Genomic DNA, 19,439 nt, shown 5'->3' on the forward strand with positions numbered 1-19,439 from the left:
TTTAGTATCTTTCTCCTTAAAGTGATTTTCTTTTAGATTTAATTTTCTGTGTAACAATTTGATGTGAGGCTCATATTGCTTGACTTCTGGTGTGACACATATGCAAGATCTCAAAAATCCTGACTGCTTTTCTAGGAGGCTGTGGTTTATATTATTTATATGCCTTCTGTCGTGGCTTATTCATTTAAAGATGAATGGTGGATTGCCTCCACAGGAGGATTGCGTGGGACCTGTATTCTGGAAGCTCCCAAAAAGAGTGAAGATCCGCAGCGTGTTTGACACTCACTCTGTCCTTTCTGTCTGTCCGTTGTCCGACCTTCTCATGCGCAGACACCCCACTGCCCCAACACACGGACATAAACACACAGACATAAAGTGAAGGGAGTTGTCCTTTCTGTTGTTGAAGTTCCCTTTGCCACCTTCCCCTTGCCGTAATGGGACCCAAAGCATGCAGGCTATGAGGACAAGGTTTGGTTTGCTGGTTTCAAGAGGCACACAAAGGGGAGAAGTTGTAGAAAAGGTGACACCAATGGGGAAAATGAAGGAATTAAAGAAGACTGGGGCTTCATGGTGGTCCAGTGGCTGAGTCCACACTCCCAGTGCAGGGGGCCTGGGTGTGACCCCTGCTCAGGGAACCAGATCTCTCAAGTCCCAACTGAGCGTTCACAGGCTGCCAACTGTCGATCCCACTTGCTGCTATGAAGACCAAGCATCCCACGTGACACAACTAAGCCCCAAATAAATAAGTACAAATGTTTACTATAAAGAGGCCACTTTGTAATAATAAGCCAAATAAATAAGTACAAATATTTAAAATAAAGAGGCCACTTTGTAAGTGATGCCTACTTTAGCAATTCCTAAATACTATCTGTTATATTTCTAGCGAGCTTGTTGTTTTGCTTTTAATCTAAATTTTTGGAAAAACTTGAAGACAGTCCAATATATAGACAAGCGTTTGAATTAGTACAACTCTTTTTTTTTTTAGCACAACTCTTAAAAGCTGTGATAAAATATTTATAGAAGGAGCTTGTTATTTTGCTTTTAATCTAACTTTTTGGAAAACCTTGAATAAAGTCCAGTAGGTAGATATATATTTGAGCCAGAACAACTTTTAAACACTGTCTTCTAGAAGCTATGACCAGAGTCCATGCTTTAATGAGAGTGAATTAAATGGGTCTTCCCAATTGTCAGATGAGATCAGTTGCACCTAGAAGATTGGAATTTTTAATAAGAGAGAGAAGTCGAGGTCAAGTTTTGAAAGTCAGCTAAGTCTAGATCTGAAGAAAAAGCGCGTCTGTGCTAAAGGGCCTGTGCGTGACTGCGTGCGGCTCCAGCCTCATCTGATTCTTTGCTGCGCCGTGGACCATAGCCCACCAGGCTCCGCTCTCCAGGGAATCCTGCAGGCAAGAACACTGGAGTGGGTTATCAAGCCTTCCTCCAGGGCATCATCCCGACGCAAGGCTCTACCCTGCATCTCCTGTGGCTCCTGCATTGCAGGCAGGTTCTTCATTTGCATAGTCGCCAGGCAAGCCCCTGGGCTAAAGGTCTCAGTCACCAGCAAAGGCTTATGCAGGAGGAAGCACACACTGTCTCTTCTAACTGGCCCAAATCCTTAGCTTCTTACACACTCAGTCTCTTCTGGGCTTTAGTCTTTCAAGCACTGTCAGTGATTCACTCAGCCTGTGAAAGGCCATAGATGGGAAAGGAAATCAGAAAAAAAACAGGGAAACCTCTACTCAGAGAGAAGTTCACTTACTAACCTTAGTGATCAGCTTCAACTACTGGGTAAGTAAAGTGGATTTAATGGCCTTGGAAATATTAATTTTCTAACATGTTCGAAATCCTGATAAGCTTAACAAAGGTGAAATGTCAGCCAAGTTGAGCTACACAAAGGTTGATACCCAGAGATATTTTTTTCACTTTGATCTAATTCTCAGTGTATTTAAAAGATATTCACACATTCACTTTGTTGAGAAAAGCAAGGTATTACTTCTAGGCATTTATCTGGATGATTCTCAGTATCAGAATATTGGTAGCATTCCATTCTTGCTAACACTGTTCCTATTCATCATAAGTAATCTTAAGAAAGACATGAAAGTTGACTTTTATGTTTTATCTAGATTATTTTACTTGTTCATTTATTTGGTTCATTCAGAGGTAGTTACTGACCACCAACTATGTACTTGTATTACACCATACGCTGGAATACAGTAGTAATCAGATATGATGGCCATTTTAAAGGTACTTGCAATCTAATGGGAAGCTTATAATCTCCACTTATCACCTAACATTTCATTTCCAGAACTCCATGCAGCAGTATTTATAGACATGAACAAATGGTAGTTTTCCTAAGCATGTAAGATTTTGCAAGTTATTGTTCTGAGTCAAAGAAAATGTAAATGATGATATACTATTTCTCTTGTCTGCACCACCAGCATCATACTTTGCAAATATTTGTAAAAATACTGCTTTTATTGGAATATAATTGCCCTACAATACTGTGTTAGTTTCTGCTCTGTAACAGTGAGAATCAGCTCTATGTAGACATATACCCCCTCCCTCTTAAACCTCCCTCCCACCCTTCACCCACCCCTCTCGGTCATCACAGAGCACGGAGCTCCATCCCGGTGCCACACGGCAGCTTCCCACCAGCTCTCTATTTACACATGCTAGTATATACGCCAATCAAAAAATATTATTTTGTATGAAAAAGATGTAATTTTTTAAAAGTATGCCACCTACCTCAAGCACTTACAACAAGACTAATTTCACAAAATAATATTAACCCAAGAATCCACTGAGTGCTGAATATGTGATTCAAACAAAATGCTATACAGAAATGAAGAAGAAGCAATAAACCATGGGGGAAAATCAAGAAGAATCCTGTGAATAATACGGTTCTTAAGGTGGAGCCAGGGGATCTCCCAGCTGTAGCAAGTAGCAGCGGTGGGGCATGGCAGGGTGGAGGGGACTTGAGCAAGGACAAAGGTGAATACAGAGGATGGAATGCAGAAGTAGGGAGTCAAAAGACACCTGGAGTAACAGGCAGATTTGGCCTTGAAGTACAGAAAGAAGCAGGTCACAGGCTAACAGAGTTTTGCCAAGAGAACGCACTGGTCATAGCAAACACCCTCTTCCAACAACACAAGAGAAGACTCTACATACGGACATCACCAGATGGTCAACACCGAAATCAGACTGATTATATTCTTCGAAGCCAAAGATGAAGAAGCTCTATACAGTCAGCAAAAACAAGACTGGGAGCTGACTGTGGCTCAGATCATGAACTCCTTATTGCCAAATTCAGACTTAAATGAAGAAAGTAGGGAAAACCACTAGACCATTCATGTATGACTTAAATCCCTTATGATTATGCAGTGGAAGTGAGAAATAGATTCAAGAGATTATATCTGATAGACAGAGTGCCTGAAGAACTATGGACAGAGGTTTGTGACATTGCACAGGAGACAGTGATCAAGACTATTCCCAAGAAAAAGAAATGGAAAAAGGCAAAATGGTTGTCTGAGGAGGCCTTACAAATAGCTGTGAAGAGAAGCGAAAGGCAGAGGAGAAAAGGAAAGATATACCCACCTGCATGCAGAGTTCCAAAGAATAGCAAGGACAGATAAGAAAGCCTTCCTCAGTGATCAGTGAAAAGAAATAAAGGAAAACAATAGAATGGGAAAGACTAGAGACCTCTTCAAGAAAATTAGAGATACCAAGAGAACTTTTCTTATAAAGATGGGCTCAATAAAGGACAGAAATGGTATGGACCTAGCAGAAGCAGAAGATATTAAGAAGGGCTGGCAAGAATATATGGAAGAACTATACAAAAAAGACCTTCATGACCCAGATAATCACAATGGTGTGATCACTCACCTAGAGCCAGACATCCTGAAATGTGAAGTCAAGTGGGCCGTAGGAATGATCTCTATAAACAAAGCTACTAGAGGTGATGGAATCCCAGTTGAGCTGTTTCAAATCCTAAAAGATGAGGCTGTGAAAGCACTGCACTCAATATACCAGCAAATTTGAAAAACTCAGCAGTGGCCACAGGACTGGAAAAGGTCAGTTTTCATTCCAATCCCAAAGAAAGGCAATGCCAAAGGTACTGCATAATTACTTTCATCTCACACACTAGCAAAGTAATACTCAAAATTCTCCAAGCCAGGCTTCAACAGTATATGAATGGTGAACTTCCAGATGTTCAAGCTGGTTTTAGAAAAGGCAGAAGGACCAAATTCCCAACATCTGGTGGATCATTGAAAAATCAAGAGAGTTCCAGAAAAACATCAACTTCTGCTTTATTGACTATGCCAAAGCCTTTGACTGTGTGGATCACCACAAACTGTGGAAAATTCTTCAAGAGATGGGGATACCGGCCCGCATGACCTGCCTAGAGAACTCTGTATGCAGGTCGAGAGACAACAGTTAGAACTGGGCATGGGCCAACAGACTCGTTCCAAATCGGGAAAGGAGTACGTCAAGGCTGTAATTGTCACCCTGCTTCTTTAAATTATATTTAGAGTACATCATGTGAAATGCTGGACTGGATGAAGCACAAGCTGGAATTAAGATTGCCAAGAGAAATATCAATAACCTCCGATATGCAGATCACACCACGGTTATGGCAGAAAGTGAAGAAGAACTAAAGAGCATCTTGACGAAAATGAAAGAGGAGAGTGAAAAAGTTGGCTTAAGACTCAACATTCAAAAAACTAAGATCATGGCAACTGGTCTCATGACTTTATGGCAAATATATGGGGAAACAATGGAAATAGTGAGAGATTTTATTTTGGGGGGCTCCAAAATCACTGCAGATGCTGACTGCAGCCATGAAATTAAAAGACACTTGCTCTATGGAAAAAAGTTATGACCAACCTAGACAGCATATTAAAAAGCAAAGACATTACTTCACCAACAAAGGTCCATCTAATCAATGCTATGGTTTTCCCAGTAGTCATGTATGGATGTGAGAGTTGGACTATTAAAAAAACTGATCACTGGAGAATTGATGCTTTTGAACTGTGGTGTTGGAGAAGACTCTTGAGAGTCCCTTGGACTGCAAGGAGATCTAACCAGTCCATCCTACAGGAAATCAGTCCTGATTATTCATTGGAAGGACTGATGCTGAAGCTGAAACTCCAATACTTTAGCCACCTGATGTGAAGAGCTGACTCATTGGAAAAGACCCTGATGCTGGGAAAGATTGAAGGCGGGAGGAGAAGGGGATGACAGAGGATGAGATATTGGATGGCATCACTGACTCAATGGACATGAGTTTTAGCAAGCTCCGGGAGTTGGTGATGGACATGGAGGCCTGGAATGCTGCAGTCCATGGGCTCGCAAAGAGTCGGACACAACTGAGCAACTGAACTGAACTGAAATATGAAAAAAATATCATATTAATAGAGGAAAATGAATATGTAAATTTAACTGAGGTAAGGCTTCTGAGAGAGGGAAATAACCATGGTATAGATATAAATAGAGATATATAGATACATGCATTACGTTCGTATGGTACTGATGGAGGAGAAGTCTGGCACAGAGGATGATGCCAGTAATGTATAACTTTCATACAGTTTAGAAGCAATATTTCAGTCTGCACATGTATGTCAGTACTGGGCAAAGCAATTGTTGGAAGAGAATAAACTGAACACATAAATCTAAAATTGATCACAGTAATTAAAGAAGTCATGAATAGAAATTTTACCTCTTTCATTTAGTTAAATTAAAATTTCAGAGAAACACATGAGCATTAAATGAAACTTTGAGTTCTCTCAGCTTTTTTTCCTGCTACTTCCTGCAATTAGACTCTATAAAATGAAAGGAGTTACACACTAGTTAGAGAAATTCCCATTTGATTTATTTGTGTTGATGAATGCTTTATTTTTATTTATATGTCTCTGATCTTAACAGTGTGGGTCTCACAGGTCAGTGCTATGATAATAATCTATCAGAAAGATAGAAGTCTCTTGAAGTTTAAACAAATCTGTGTGTGTTACTTTTTTGCTGAGTTTTCTCTTTCGAGTGAATTTCTTGATTCACAAGTATAAGAATATTCGGTTAGCAAGGAAGTGATTAGACAAAGAACCTGTCTTTGCTGTGAAATTTATCAACAAAAGTCAAGGCTGTAAGGATCCCAAAACATGGATTCTTGTAAAAATATTTAATGACCTTTCAGTGTTATCAAGATGATGATGATGATTTATGATACTAAGCATACATCTCTAATTCAATAATCCTTAACCAGGATAGCATAAAGTCATCCTTACAATAGAAGTGGAGAGTGAAGAATGCTCACTATAGAGCTGGTATAATTTCATGTGCCCTGAATGTGAAGTAAGAGAAAGGTGTAGAAGGCCTTATTCTACTTCTTATTCTTCTTCTTATTCAAGAAGGCCTTGTCGTTATTCAGCCAACAAACTCTTCTGCGTGAACGGAACTAATTCTTCCTAATGGAATTAAATTCACATACTAAAAATGCAAAAGCTAAGACCTGCACCCTACCCTAAAGGACCTACACTTCCTTAGGAGGAATAATAAAGTGACCAGAGTGGGAGAAATGCAGTGAGATGGGGTTATTTCGGCCACTGGGTAAAGGAGGAATGAACTCATTTGCACAATATAAACGTAAGGAAAGGGACTGCTGGATCTTGGTGGTCTGGGTGGGCTCCATGTATCTGGTATCCATTAAGACCCAGAATTTACTCGAACCTATGGATTAATTCTCCCGCAGGAACTGAGGAAGCCGAGAGCAGCTGAGAGTTAATCAGGCACTGATCTCGCCCAATCCCTCTAATCAAACCCAGCTGTGATTTCAAACCTTTGCGCTGAGGTTCCCCGGGGGCACTTCTGCTCCAGCCCTGGAGTGAACACCCTCGACTCTGGAAGGGCAAGGGAGAAGTTAGTAAAATAAAACTTCATGCCTTCAATCAAGGGAACTGAAGAACAGGACTGACTGGGATGGCCCCCTAATCATTTCTGTATTACTCTTTCCTCTTCCCAGCTGCCTGCCCCAGGAAGGCATAGGCGTTCCTTCTGAATGTTCGCTGGGAATCTTTCCTTCAAAAGAAGGATGCAACTGGGAACAGTTGGCTCTCTATCCATTGGGGAATCTCTACTTTGTCTCATGAAAAGTGGTTAGGTATAGTGCCTAACTATACTTTTAAAAAATTTTGTGGATCTGACAGTGGAATTTGAGTTTTTATAATAAAGATCACCCAGAATAAGGTGAACATTATTAACCTAGGTGTAAAGAAGTCAAAACATATTTGGTGTAAACATACTTGAACCCAGTCAGTTAATAAGTTTTAATTAAATACTTTACAACAAAGCCGTATTTGTAATGATGCTTTCCACAAGGTTAGTGGTTTCACAGTTTTAGTTTGCTGATGCTATAAAGGACAGATTTGAGCACACTTTGGGAGATAGTAGAAGGCAGAGGAGCCTGGCATGCTGGAGTCCGTGGGCTGGCAGGAGGAGGTCGGACACGACTTGCTGGCTGAACAACAGCCACAAGCAAATGATGGCGTGACGTAAACCGGCGTCGTTCCCTAGCGCTCCTTCTCCTTGTCTACCACATCCATGAGGCCTGGTATCTGTATCTCCTCCTGTACCGATTATCTTTCCAATTACTCAGCTCAGAAACTTGTCCCTTCCTCTCTGAAATTACTTGTATATCTCCTTTTCCGAGTAATATAACATTTCTGGACTTCTCTCTCTTTTAGAGTTACCCTTGAATTGGGAAGATCCCCTGGAGAAGGGAAAGGCTACCCACTCCAGTATTCTGGCCTGGAGAATTCCATGGACTATACAGTCCATGGAGTCACAAAGAGTCGGATACCACTGAGCAACTTTAATTTTCACTTTTGTTTTTGGGCATACTTTGGAGTTGGGACTTTGGTGCAGACAGCATAATCTGAACATCACTTACTGTCTCTTGCCTTCAGCAATGAGAAACCATATTTTGCCTACTAGACTAGACTTCATTCTATCATTAAAATATCTTAGAATTCACCAAAGCATCATTCAGGCAGACACTGAATCCCTTCACCTTCCACTGCAACTTATGATAAAATTATAAAATGAAGTCATGATGGATAAAGCAATATCTGAGCTGATTATTTAAAAAAAAGACAGAATAGAGATCATAGGCTTATTGATCGTGTGAACATATCTGAACTTCTCTGTGAGGCGGTGATTTGGCAGAAATGTTTAAGCTCCATCTTTAACTCAGGCTACAAGTGTAATAACTAAAGGAAGAGGCAAAGAATTGAGAAGAGGGCATCGGTGTCTAATTTAGAAGGAAGGTAAGGCCGCCATCCATGTAGAGCAGTTTCAAAGAATTACTTGATCATAGAAAAATGATAAAGGATAGATCAGTGAACCCATAATTTGCTGCCTGTCAGGCAGCTGATTAAATTGAAATTACATGAAAGATAGGACTCCAGTAGATCCACATCAAAATCTGCTGTCTCCGAGCTGCAAAGTTTGTGGGGACAAAGGCAGAATGTGGGCCCACTGGTCAGCCACAAACTCAGATCCTTGCCAATATGTTGGCAAGTTCTATAGCCAGAGAGAATTGGAGGGAGGGGAGGCTCCCCCAGAAAACTGCCTCCTGGTTTTCATTTGATGCCAGTAGAACTGGTAGGTCAACCAAGGGGTTGGCTGCACCTGTTCTTAATCACAGATGCCTGGCCTGACAGATAATGAGGGCTGCCCCAAGAATCTTTGATCACTGCGACCAAAAAAAAAAATAATTCCCCACTACTTTACAAGTAGAGACACATGGGGATGAGCAGAGCATAAAGTAACCAAGTATGTGGGGGGGGGGGGGGGAAGCCATATAAAACACAACTTTTTAAGTCAGGATGACAGACTGAACACATTGTGTTTGTCTAATTTTCTTCCTCAAATCCTACAGAAATGACAATAAAGCTATTTAAAATGGGGACCCTGTGGTCATAGTAAGAATGAAGGACACAGGGGGCCATCAGAGATTTCAGAAAGTGAGAGCTTTCTTCTTTATTAACCTTTATTGGAGCAGAGTAGCTTCAAATGTTGTGTTAGATTCTCTGTCCAGCAAAGTGAACTCACTCTGTGTACACACATATCCCCTCTTCTTTGGATTTTCTCTGCATTTTGGTCCATGGATCGCTGGGTAGAGTTCCTTGTGCTTTGCAATAGGTTCTCATTAGTTACCTATTTTATAGATCTTGGGGTGGTGAAAAAGTTTGAGTTTTTCCATAAGATGTTACAGAGAAACCCAAAGGAACCTTTTGGTCAACCACACAATGTTAATAGCATGTGTGTGAACCCTGGCCTTCCAACTCATCCCACCTCCCCTTCCCCTACCAGTCACCGCACGTTCGCTCTCTATGTCTGTGACTCCATTTCTGCTTTGCCAGTAAGTTGATCTCTACCACATTTCTAGATTCCACATATAAACAATGTTACGTGGTATTTTGTTTTTCTCCTTCTGACACAGGGTGCAGTTTAGATGCAAAGGCCACATCCAAAGTCGGGTTGACGGGCCTTTCTTCCTGGCACTGGGGAAGCTGGTTGCAAGGTGAGACCTGGGGAAGGCAGGGAACACGAGTGGGTTGCGGAACAATAAGAGTCCGGCTTATCAGGGAGCCAGCCTCTTGGGCCAACGCCGTCCCGACCTCCAGGAAAGGGCAGCAGGCGACTGCTGTGCTTCTTCCCGGCAGGAGCCCTGGAAGCGGCTCTCTGGTTAAGCAGAAGACTCTGGGGACACAGCTTCTGGTACAGATTCGGACCTGGAAGAAGTTCAGGGCAGAGGCTGAGCTATTCTCTCTCACAGCAGGCCCACAGGAGCGTGTCTCCATCCAGAGGCGAATTACACCGAAGAAGCCCAACGCAGAGCGCGTTAGTGTCCAGTGGCAGCTGAAGCAAATCACTACACAGGTCGTGGCTTAAAATAGCAGCGGTTCATTATCTCACAGTCCTGCAGGTCAGGTGTCTTCAACAGGACTCATTAGGGTACAGTGGCAGCAGACCGTGCTCTCTTTGGAGTCTCTGTGGGGGGTTCTGTTTCTGGAGGCGGGCTGCATGCTTGGGCTCCTGGCCCCCTCTCCCTCCCTCAAAGCCACGAGCAGAGCATCTCCAGGTCTGCCTCTCACTCTGACATTCCAGCCTCTCTCCGGTTTACAGACTCTTGTGATCGTATTGAATCCTCCCCAGATGACTCGGGGGAATCCACCCATCTCAGTCTTTCGCTGAATCACATCGTCAGAGTCCATTTTGCCACGTTGTTTGTTGCCGTTGAGTCACTAAGTCGCGTCCGGTTCTTTGTGACCCCAGGACTGCAGCGCGCCTGGCTTCCCTGTCCTTTACTATCTCCTGGAGGTTGCTGCCGTGTTAGGTCCCATATTCACAGGTCCCAAGGATCAGGACCTAGACATCCTTGTCAGGGGAGAGGCTTTGTTCTGTGGTCCTTAACATGGGGTTTAGAAACCACCTGAGTTCTCTTCATCCATTCAGTGGAAATGGAAATCTGAGTGTGGATAAGACTCAGGATCTTTGAGATAAACATGATCTACCCAGCTGCAAAAGAAACCCAGCTGAGTGGCCTATGCAGACATAGCTCGTCACTCACATATAATTGGTTAACAGTTTCAGAAGAAAGAGCATTAACTGTGTGTTGTTAAGTTGTTGTGTTTGCTCAGTTGTGTCCGACTCTTTGCAACCCCATGGACTGTAGCCCGCAAAGCTCCTCTGTCCATAAGATTTCCCAGGCAAGAATGCTGGAGTGGGTTGCCATTTCCTCCTCCAGGGGATATTCCCAACCCAGGGATGGAACCCACATCTCCAGTGTCTCCTGTATTGTCAGGCAGATTCTTTACCTCTGTACCACCTGGGAAGCCCTATGTGTTGTAACGTTAATAGATAAATGTATTGGAGCCCTATTATAACCAGGTAGAGGGGTAAGTTGCAGAAATGTAAGTATCAGGTCTCAGTATCATGTAACTTACATTCTGTTGGGGTAGACAAAAGAAAATGATTTGTTCGCTTGTTCCTTCCATGAACATTTATTGAGTATCTTCCTTGTGCTTATAACTGCCCTGAATATAACAGGGAATGAGATAGCAAAGTTCCTACCCTCATAGGATTACATCCTAGTATGGGGAGACAGACATACGCTTTAATGTATGGAACTATATCTCATGTAAGACATTAGATATATTTTATATATATGTATAGGCACAGTAGCAACCCATTCCACATTCTTGCCTGGGAAATCCCATGGACAGAGGAGCCTGGTGGGCTACAGTAAATGGGGTCACAAAGAGCCGGACACAACTTAGTCACTAAACAACAAATTGGTGATAGGAAGAAAAATGAAGCACTATAATAGGGATTTTTAACCTTACCATAAAATTTTTAGACCAATCTGGAGAATTTTGACAGTAATGGGAAATATTATTAGACCTGATGTCATGACAAGAATAATCTGGGACTTCCCTGGTGCTCCAGTGGCTAAGACCCCCACCCTCCCAATGCCGAGGGCCTGAGCTCAACTCCTGGTCAGAGAATTAGATCCCACATGCCACAACTAAGAAGGCCGTGTGCCGCAACAAATCCCCATGAGCCGCAACCAAGACCCGCACAGCAAAATTAAGTGTTGAAGAAAAGAGAAAAGTTTACGTACAAAAAAAAAAAGAAGAAGAAGAAGAACCTGGGGTTATCCCAGGCAAAAAGGGGAGAATATTCACTCTAGATGTGTGTGTGTGTGTGTGTGTGTGTGTGTGTGTGTGTACTTGTGTGTGTAGTAAGACAGCAGTGTGTTTCTAGATTTCACAGTTGGAGAAAGTCTCACTGACGCACAAGCTGCTTTTCTACAAGAAAACTGAAGGCTGCTTTAAATCCAGGAAAAGCCTTCCCAAAGAGGTGACATTTGTGTTGAATCTGAATGACAGGAAGAAACCAGCCATGCACATATCAAGAGAAACACGTCCAAGAGCTTTTACTTCTAGTCATGCCTAATAACAGGGGCTTCCCAGGTGCACCAGCGGCAACGGACCCGCCTGCCAATGCAGAAAACATGAGAGATGCATTCACTCCCTGGGCCAGGAAGCTTCCCTGGAGGAGGGCATGGCCACCGACTGCAGCGCCCTTGCCTGGAGAATCCCACAGACAAAGGAGTCTGGTGGGCTACAGTCCCTGGGGTTGCAAAAGAGTCAGGTGATACTGAGCAATCTAGCACACATGTACACATAACTAATAAGCTTCTCGCTAGGACTAACTTCATACAGACAAAGATGAATTCTAGGTGAAATGCAAAACATAATTACCAGGAGACCCTGAAGAATGACCGAAACATGACAAAGATGAGTGAGGGCTGACAAATGAATGGTATTAAAAGTTTTCCATATTCATTGCTTCTAGATAAAAGCATGATCTTTCTGGGTCATATTGGGGTTGAGAGTGGATGGCTAAAACTTCCTTAGAAAACCCATAACAATTCTAGTTCGATGATCCAAAGGACAGAGTTGGGGTGGTTTTATAAGAATACAGAATCCAAATGTAAACTAAATGTGCCATGATTTAGAGCAACAGGTGGAATGCAAAAAATATATAATTAACTTGTTCTGACTCCCTGGAATATTCTTCTCATAGAAGAATAAAAAGTTCTTGGGTGGGCCTAGAGACAGTCGTAGAGGGTGAAGTAAGTCAGAAAGAGAAAACAAATACAGTACATTAACCCATGTACGTGCAATCTAGAAAAAAATCAGTATAGATGATCTTATTTGCAAAGCAGAAATAGACACACGCATATAGAGATCAAATATATGGAGACCAAGAGGGAAAGGGGGCTGTGGGATGAACTGGGAGACAGGGATTGACATACATACACCGTTGGTATATGTATAATGCATAACTAATGAGAACCGACTGCAGAGCAGAGAACTCTGCTCACCCTCTCCAGTGACCTTAATGGGAAGGAAATCCAAAAAGGAGGGGATATGCACGGATAGCTGATTCACTCTGCAGTACAGTAGAAGCTGATACAACATTGTAAAGCAACCATACTTCAATAAAACCTTTTTAAAAATGAATCCGATGAATTAAAAAAAAAAGAATAGAAAGTTCTGAGTGCCCAGATAAAGATCACAGTCCCCAGATCCCCTGCAATTATGCATGGTCATGTTACTTATTTCTGATTAATGGGGTGTAAGTAGGCGCAGCAATGACAATGTCAGAAAGTGTCCTTAAAAAGTAACAGCCATGGACCCCTCCGAACCCTTGTCTCCTTCTTACTGGATGAAAAATTAGTAACACAAGCAGCCACATTTGAGAATGAACTGCTCCACCAACCTCTGGATGTTTTTTTCTTTAAGAGAAATATGCTCCTATTTGTTATCACACTATTACTGAGAGATCTTCTGCTGTTCACGAATAAATGTCTGATGCATCCATTTATTCTTAAATTATTTCCATGTGTGCTTTCATTAACTGCATTATAAATGTTGAGGACAACATTAGCATTATTCTTTTGATAATTTTCTCCAAAGGACACTGGTTATAAAGATGCTGTGTTCAAGAGAACTGTGACATTTTACAGAAGATGCTTCAATGATTTTACAAACACATGAGTCACCATTTTAAAAGTATACATGATTTACAAGCTAACTACTTTTCACACTGTGTCAACAACAGGTGTGTGATATACAAAATGTTTGCTCTTTGAAGCATGATTATTTGTGCTGTAGATTGAATGCATCCTGGTGAAAATCCTCTAATAAAATATCTATTGTGTGATGTTTCCCTGAAACTGCAGAGTAGTGATTTAAATCTGCAACCCTATATTGTCTAGTTTAATAAACCAAGCTGCCCTGGATAGTGTAAAGCCAAACAAAAACACAGGAGTTGCAGCAGGTTGGTATATAAGTAAAATTGCCACTGTCATTTATAAGCCATGAGTTCAGAGATGTCCCTGTTAATCACAGTGACCTCATAACTTCCACTGAATGATTCAATAATAATCACAAGTTATAAACATCAAATTTATTAAATAAATATGCTAATAAAAGAATTGGTTCATATATTGAGATTTCAAGTAATTATCTGTAATTATATTTTTTTCCTGTGAAAAATCTGAAAATCATGGCGGCAACACAGGAAAATGTCTTAAGTAAATGTATTCATTTTCTGCTTGATAAAAAGAATTTTAATGTTGAACAGTAAAGATTAACTTTATTTTTTAAGAGAAAATCTTATCTTCAATGTTATAGTATTCATATGTTTTACGTTATACAATGTTGTAAATCAACTGTACTCCTATATAAAAGAAAAATTAAATTTAAAAATGTTTACATGTTAAACATCAAAATTTAACTTCTTTTAAATGTACTCGAAATGAGTAGAAAAGCGGGTGTACATGTGAATGTAAGTATATTAAATCATGTTGATTATGCCAAATCTATAAAATATAGGGTAGTTATATTATATTACTTGTAACACGAATAAAAAGAGTAATTTGGATGATTTAGTTAACCTACTAAACATATAATATCTGTCTGCAAAGTTTTCTAAAAAGTTGCCAAAAGCTAGTTATGTCACTTATGGAATTCTGTAATTATCTTTCAGATCTCCTTTCAAATAGCCTCTGGCTTCATGATTCATGAGGACCATTTCTATTTTCTACAAATGCTTATTAATAGTAGCCAAGTCATCTTTTCTCTCTACCCATCAACATCTCAAAGAAATCAGAGTTATCAATAGTGGACAGTCATCTCATTGAAATTTATGGACTTGCCTCTCAATGGTAACAAAGTCTTTTTTAAATTGTTGGCAACTAGCTACACTTCTAGCTAAAAGGAGTTAAAGCCATTACCCTAAATTACTTCCTCTTGGAAAGGCAGCAGCCTTACATTTTACATCATTTAAATCATGCCATGCAGCTGAAGAAGACTGGAGAGACCCTTGGACAGTAAGGAGATCGAACCAGACAATCCTAAAAGAAATCAACCCTGAATATTCACTGGAAGGACTGATGTCGAAGCTGAAGCTCCAATACTTTGGCCATCTGATGCGAAGAGCCACTACGATTGAGGGCAGGAGAAGTGGGTGACAGAGGATGAGAAGGTTGGATGGCATCACTGACGTAATGGACATGGTTTGAGCAAGCCCCAGCAGATAGTGAAGGACAGGGAAGCCTGGCCTGCTGCAGTTCATGGGGTCGCAAGGAGTCAGACACAAGTTAGCAACTGAATAACAATATTTTTCTATTTAAACATGGCCAGAGCACTTTGGATCAATAGTTCTGCCTCCAAGAAGATTATCTTTAGTGATCTATGAAGATTTAACCTCCCAATTCTGCTCATCAGAAAAGAAAAAATAATCTGTTTCTGTTCATTTTAAGGCTTTTACCTACTTGAGCTTTCTTTTAGTATGTTAGAGAGCTACAGAATAACCAAAGTATAGAACTAATAATTAGTTGAAAAGTTTTACATTTAGAAGGTATAAGGTTTCAGGAACCCACTTGCAGTGGAAGTACAATGACCATTTTGAGCGACATGTGGTCTAGTCTGAAAATTCCAGTCACTCTCAAGGTTGACTATTCTCAGTTATTCATAAGAAGAAAACTGAGAAAAATCAATTATTGCATCAACATTAAGTCCTGAATGTGTGGGTCTTTGATTAGCAAAGAAGACAAATCCACATTTTATAATAGGACAATTCATAGCTACATGGGTTTATTCAGATCTGCTTTAATAATACTTTAATTGATTTGAGGCACTTTAGAGAAAAAAAAATTTAACAACCACCTTGTTTAGTTGAAGACAAAGAAAACAGAATCCAAAATTTTTAAATGAAAATGTTCGGGTCCTCACGTTTTTTAGGCTAATACATGAATGGGTCTGTAATGTCGAATGAGTTAACATAGTGTTTTGCTGAAATGCATTGTTGCTCAGTCACTAAGTCGTGTCTGACTCTTTGAGACCCCATGGACTGCAGCACACCAGTCTCCCCTGTCCTCCACTATCTCCAGGAGTTTGCTCAAATTCATGTCCATTGAGTCAGGGATGCCATCCAACCATCTCATCCTCTGCCGCCCCCTTCTCCGTTTGCCTTCTGTTATGCAATAACGTTCTGTTAGATTTGAATTTTGTATGAATGGCCTTTAAATAATCAACTGAAATGTATGCAATGTGATTATTTAACGGTCATTCATACAAAATTCAAGGGCTTTCCTGGAGGCTCAGATGGTAAAGGATCTGCCTGCAATGCAGGAGACCTGGGTTTGATCCCTGGGTTGGGAAGATTCCCTGGAGAAGGAAATGGCAACCCACTCCAATATTCTTACCTAGAGAATCCCATGGTCAGAGGAGCCTGCTGGGCTACAGTCCATGTGGTCACAAACTGTCGGGCAAGACTGAGTGACTAACTTTCAAGTATTCTTGCCTAGAATATCCCATGAACAGAGAAGCGTGGTCAGTTACAGTCCATGGGGTTGCAAAGAGTCAGACACGACTAAGTGACTGATACACACAAAATTCAAATCAACTAAAATGTATATGGTTTGATTATTTAAAGGCCATTCATAACAAAATCCAAATCTGACAAAGCACTCTTGTATCTCTAAGGGACACTGGCTAAATAACTATGATCACAATATTAGAAAAACAATTTAAAAGTGGTCCATATAACTGTAACTGCATTCCATTTAGGCAATATAATGTTATTATTTTAAAGTGTTGGTGAGAAATGGGAAAACCTTGAAGGTGAATGGGAGCTGATTATGACTCTTCATCTTATAAACACATTGTATTTATTAAGTCCCCACGGTTCACGTAAGCAGACCTAAGCAGGATTAGAGTTATTTTTTTTTTCCATGCTACCCAAGTAATTTATTTTCTATACCAGAATGTAGTTACTTTGGGAGATGATCTCCATTTGTGAATTAACGGACTTCAAAAGCACTTCAGACCTGCCCAGAGGGCTGATAGAAGTAAATCTGTTTTCAAATGAAAGAATCATCCTACTACTTGTATAAGATGAATGTTTTAAGTGAGTGGTTTTTATTCCAACACTGCAAAATTCGCCTTTAATTTGTTTTTTAAATGTTTCCTTGAGAATGAAAAAGTCTGCTTTCATTTATTTCAAACAACTGGAAGATAATGGAGCAGAAAGTAAAGTTTAACGCTGGCCCTGTAGTGTCTTGGAGAGAATCGTTTTTCACCAAGCACCATATGTAGCAGCGAAACATCCTCAAAATGTAAAACATCTTGATTTTTTTTTTAATAACCCCTGGTGGTATGTTTTTACTTTAGCAATAATTGTATTTTCTTTTTTGCACATTTTATTTAACAACATTGCAGTGCCAGATAATCGGTTCCATGTGTTCAGCGCACTAGCAAAATGCCTAACGGAGAAACAATTAACTTTATTGGGCTCCTGTATTGGCAGACGCAGTCTTGCACCCTTACTGGTTCATGGTTCTGAGCCACAGAGGAGCTGCAAAGAATCTGGTGTCCTGAGTAATCACACAGCGACCCGAACTGAGAGCCAAGCTGTCACTAAAAAATGATGATCATGCACTGGAAACAGAAGTTCAGGTCCATGAAAAGATGAGGAGATAGAGTTCACTTCAGTTACAAAAAAAAAAAAAAAAACCAAAGTGCAATGATTAGTCTAGGGCATGTAGCCAGTGGTTGATGCGCGAGTCTGGACTTTTGCAAAAGAGGAATTGCAGTGTGGTTTAAAGCAAAAGGGAGCTTGGTGACTATAGACAAGTCTAGCTCTTTGAGTTACAGGCGCTGAGACAAGGATGAAATGCAGTTAAGCACAAGGAGTAGCAAAGTTAGGTTTTATCAAACATTAACACTTGTACCGGAGAGTCCATAAAATTCTAATTGCCTTCTTCTGCAGCAAGCAGCCCCATGAGGTTCTCTACGTAGAAAGCCACTCTCATTCCATGAGTGCTATGAGAAAATAACCCTGCTGGCATAGTTGCTGTTGACTGGTCCAGAAAGTGGGGCTCACGCGTGCTCTCAATGGAGAAGTCAGACATATGGTAGGAGAGCCACACAGCAGAGTGACTCAGCCCAAAACTCTGCCCAACATTGGACAAACTGACCCGGGCAAGGTCTCCCTTACGAGAAGTGGGACTGGGTAACAGTTCTCAGGAGGGGACATCCTTGGCCTCAGTTAATGTTCTAAATAAATCTAAACTCCGGGTCTGGTTCTCCATGAAGCACTTGATACATCCCAGGCTTGGAAGTGCTGGCACCCAGAGTATGTGATAGCCTGACATCTTGGGTATCCATGTCATAATCTCTCATTCCTGGAGGTACACTGGAGAGGTCTTTTCTTCTGGGTCTACCTAATACGGCAACATACTCCAGTATTCTTGCCTGGAGAACCCCAGGGAAAGTATGAAAAGGCAAAAAGATATTACCCTGGAAGATGGGCCCCCCCCAGGTCATAAGGTGTCTAATATTTTACTAGAGAAGAATAGAGAAATAACTCTAGAAACAATCAAGCAGCAGGGCCAAAGTGGAAAGGATGCTGAGTTGTGGACGTGTCTGGGGGTGAAAGTAGAGTCTGATGCCATAAGCATAGGAACCTGGAATGTCAGGTAGCTGACTCACTGGAGGAAACCCTGATGCTGGGAAAGGCTGAAGGCAGGAGGAGAAGGGGGCAGCAGAGGATGAGATGGTTGGGTGGCATCACCGACTCGATGGACATGAGTTTGAGCAAGCTCTGGGAGATCGTGGAGGACAGGGGAGCCTGGTGTACTGCAGTCCATGGGGCCACAAAAAGTCGGATGTGACTTATCGACTAACAACAATAAATACACCTTATGATTTCAACACATTCACCTGGGAGATGTGGAAGGAAAAGAGGCTCGTAGAATCTGGTAGAGGAAAACATTTTGAGTGATTAGAAGCAGGAGAAAATAGAAAGCAACCCCAGAGAACTGAAGTTGAGTGAAAAAAGTTTAGCATGTGAAAGTGGAATAAAGAGGTGGTGAAGACACATCTCTTTATACTTTTGTTGTGGATTACTCCCCAGAAGAACACAATCAGCCCAGGTACCATAATATGTATCATTTTTTTTTAAATCATGAATTTAATTTTTTAAAGGATACTTGTAACCCATATTGGGCTTCCCCAGGGACTCAATGGTGAAGAAACTGCCTTCCAATTCAGGAGACGCAGGTTTGATCCATGGGTCAGAAAGATCCCCTAGAGAATGAAATGGCAACTCACTGTAATGTTCTTGTGTGGGAAATCCATGGACAAAGGAGCCTAGTGGGCTACAGTCCATGGGATTGCAAAGAGTTGAACGTGATTGAGCACACACACAGACAACCTATATTAGTATTTATAAAAGTGTGACCCACTAAACTCTAATCTGCTCAAGATGATCCAAGGGTTCTTGCCGCTAAAGCAGAATTAATGTTCTTT

Source organism: Odocoileus virginianus, chromosome 17, assembly GCF_023699985.2.
Source record: "Odocoileus virginianus isolate 20LAN1187 ecotype Illinois chromosome 17, Ovbor_1.2, whole genome shotgun sequence".
Taxonomy (NCBI): domain Eukaryota; kingdom Metazoa; phylum Chordata; class Mammalia; order Artiodactyla; family Cervidae; genus Odocoileus; species Odocoileus virginianus.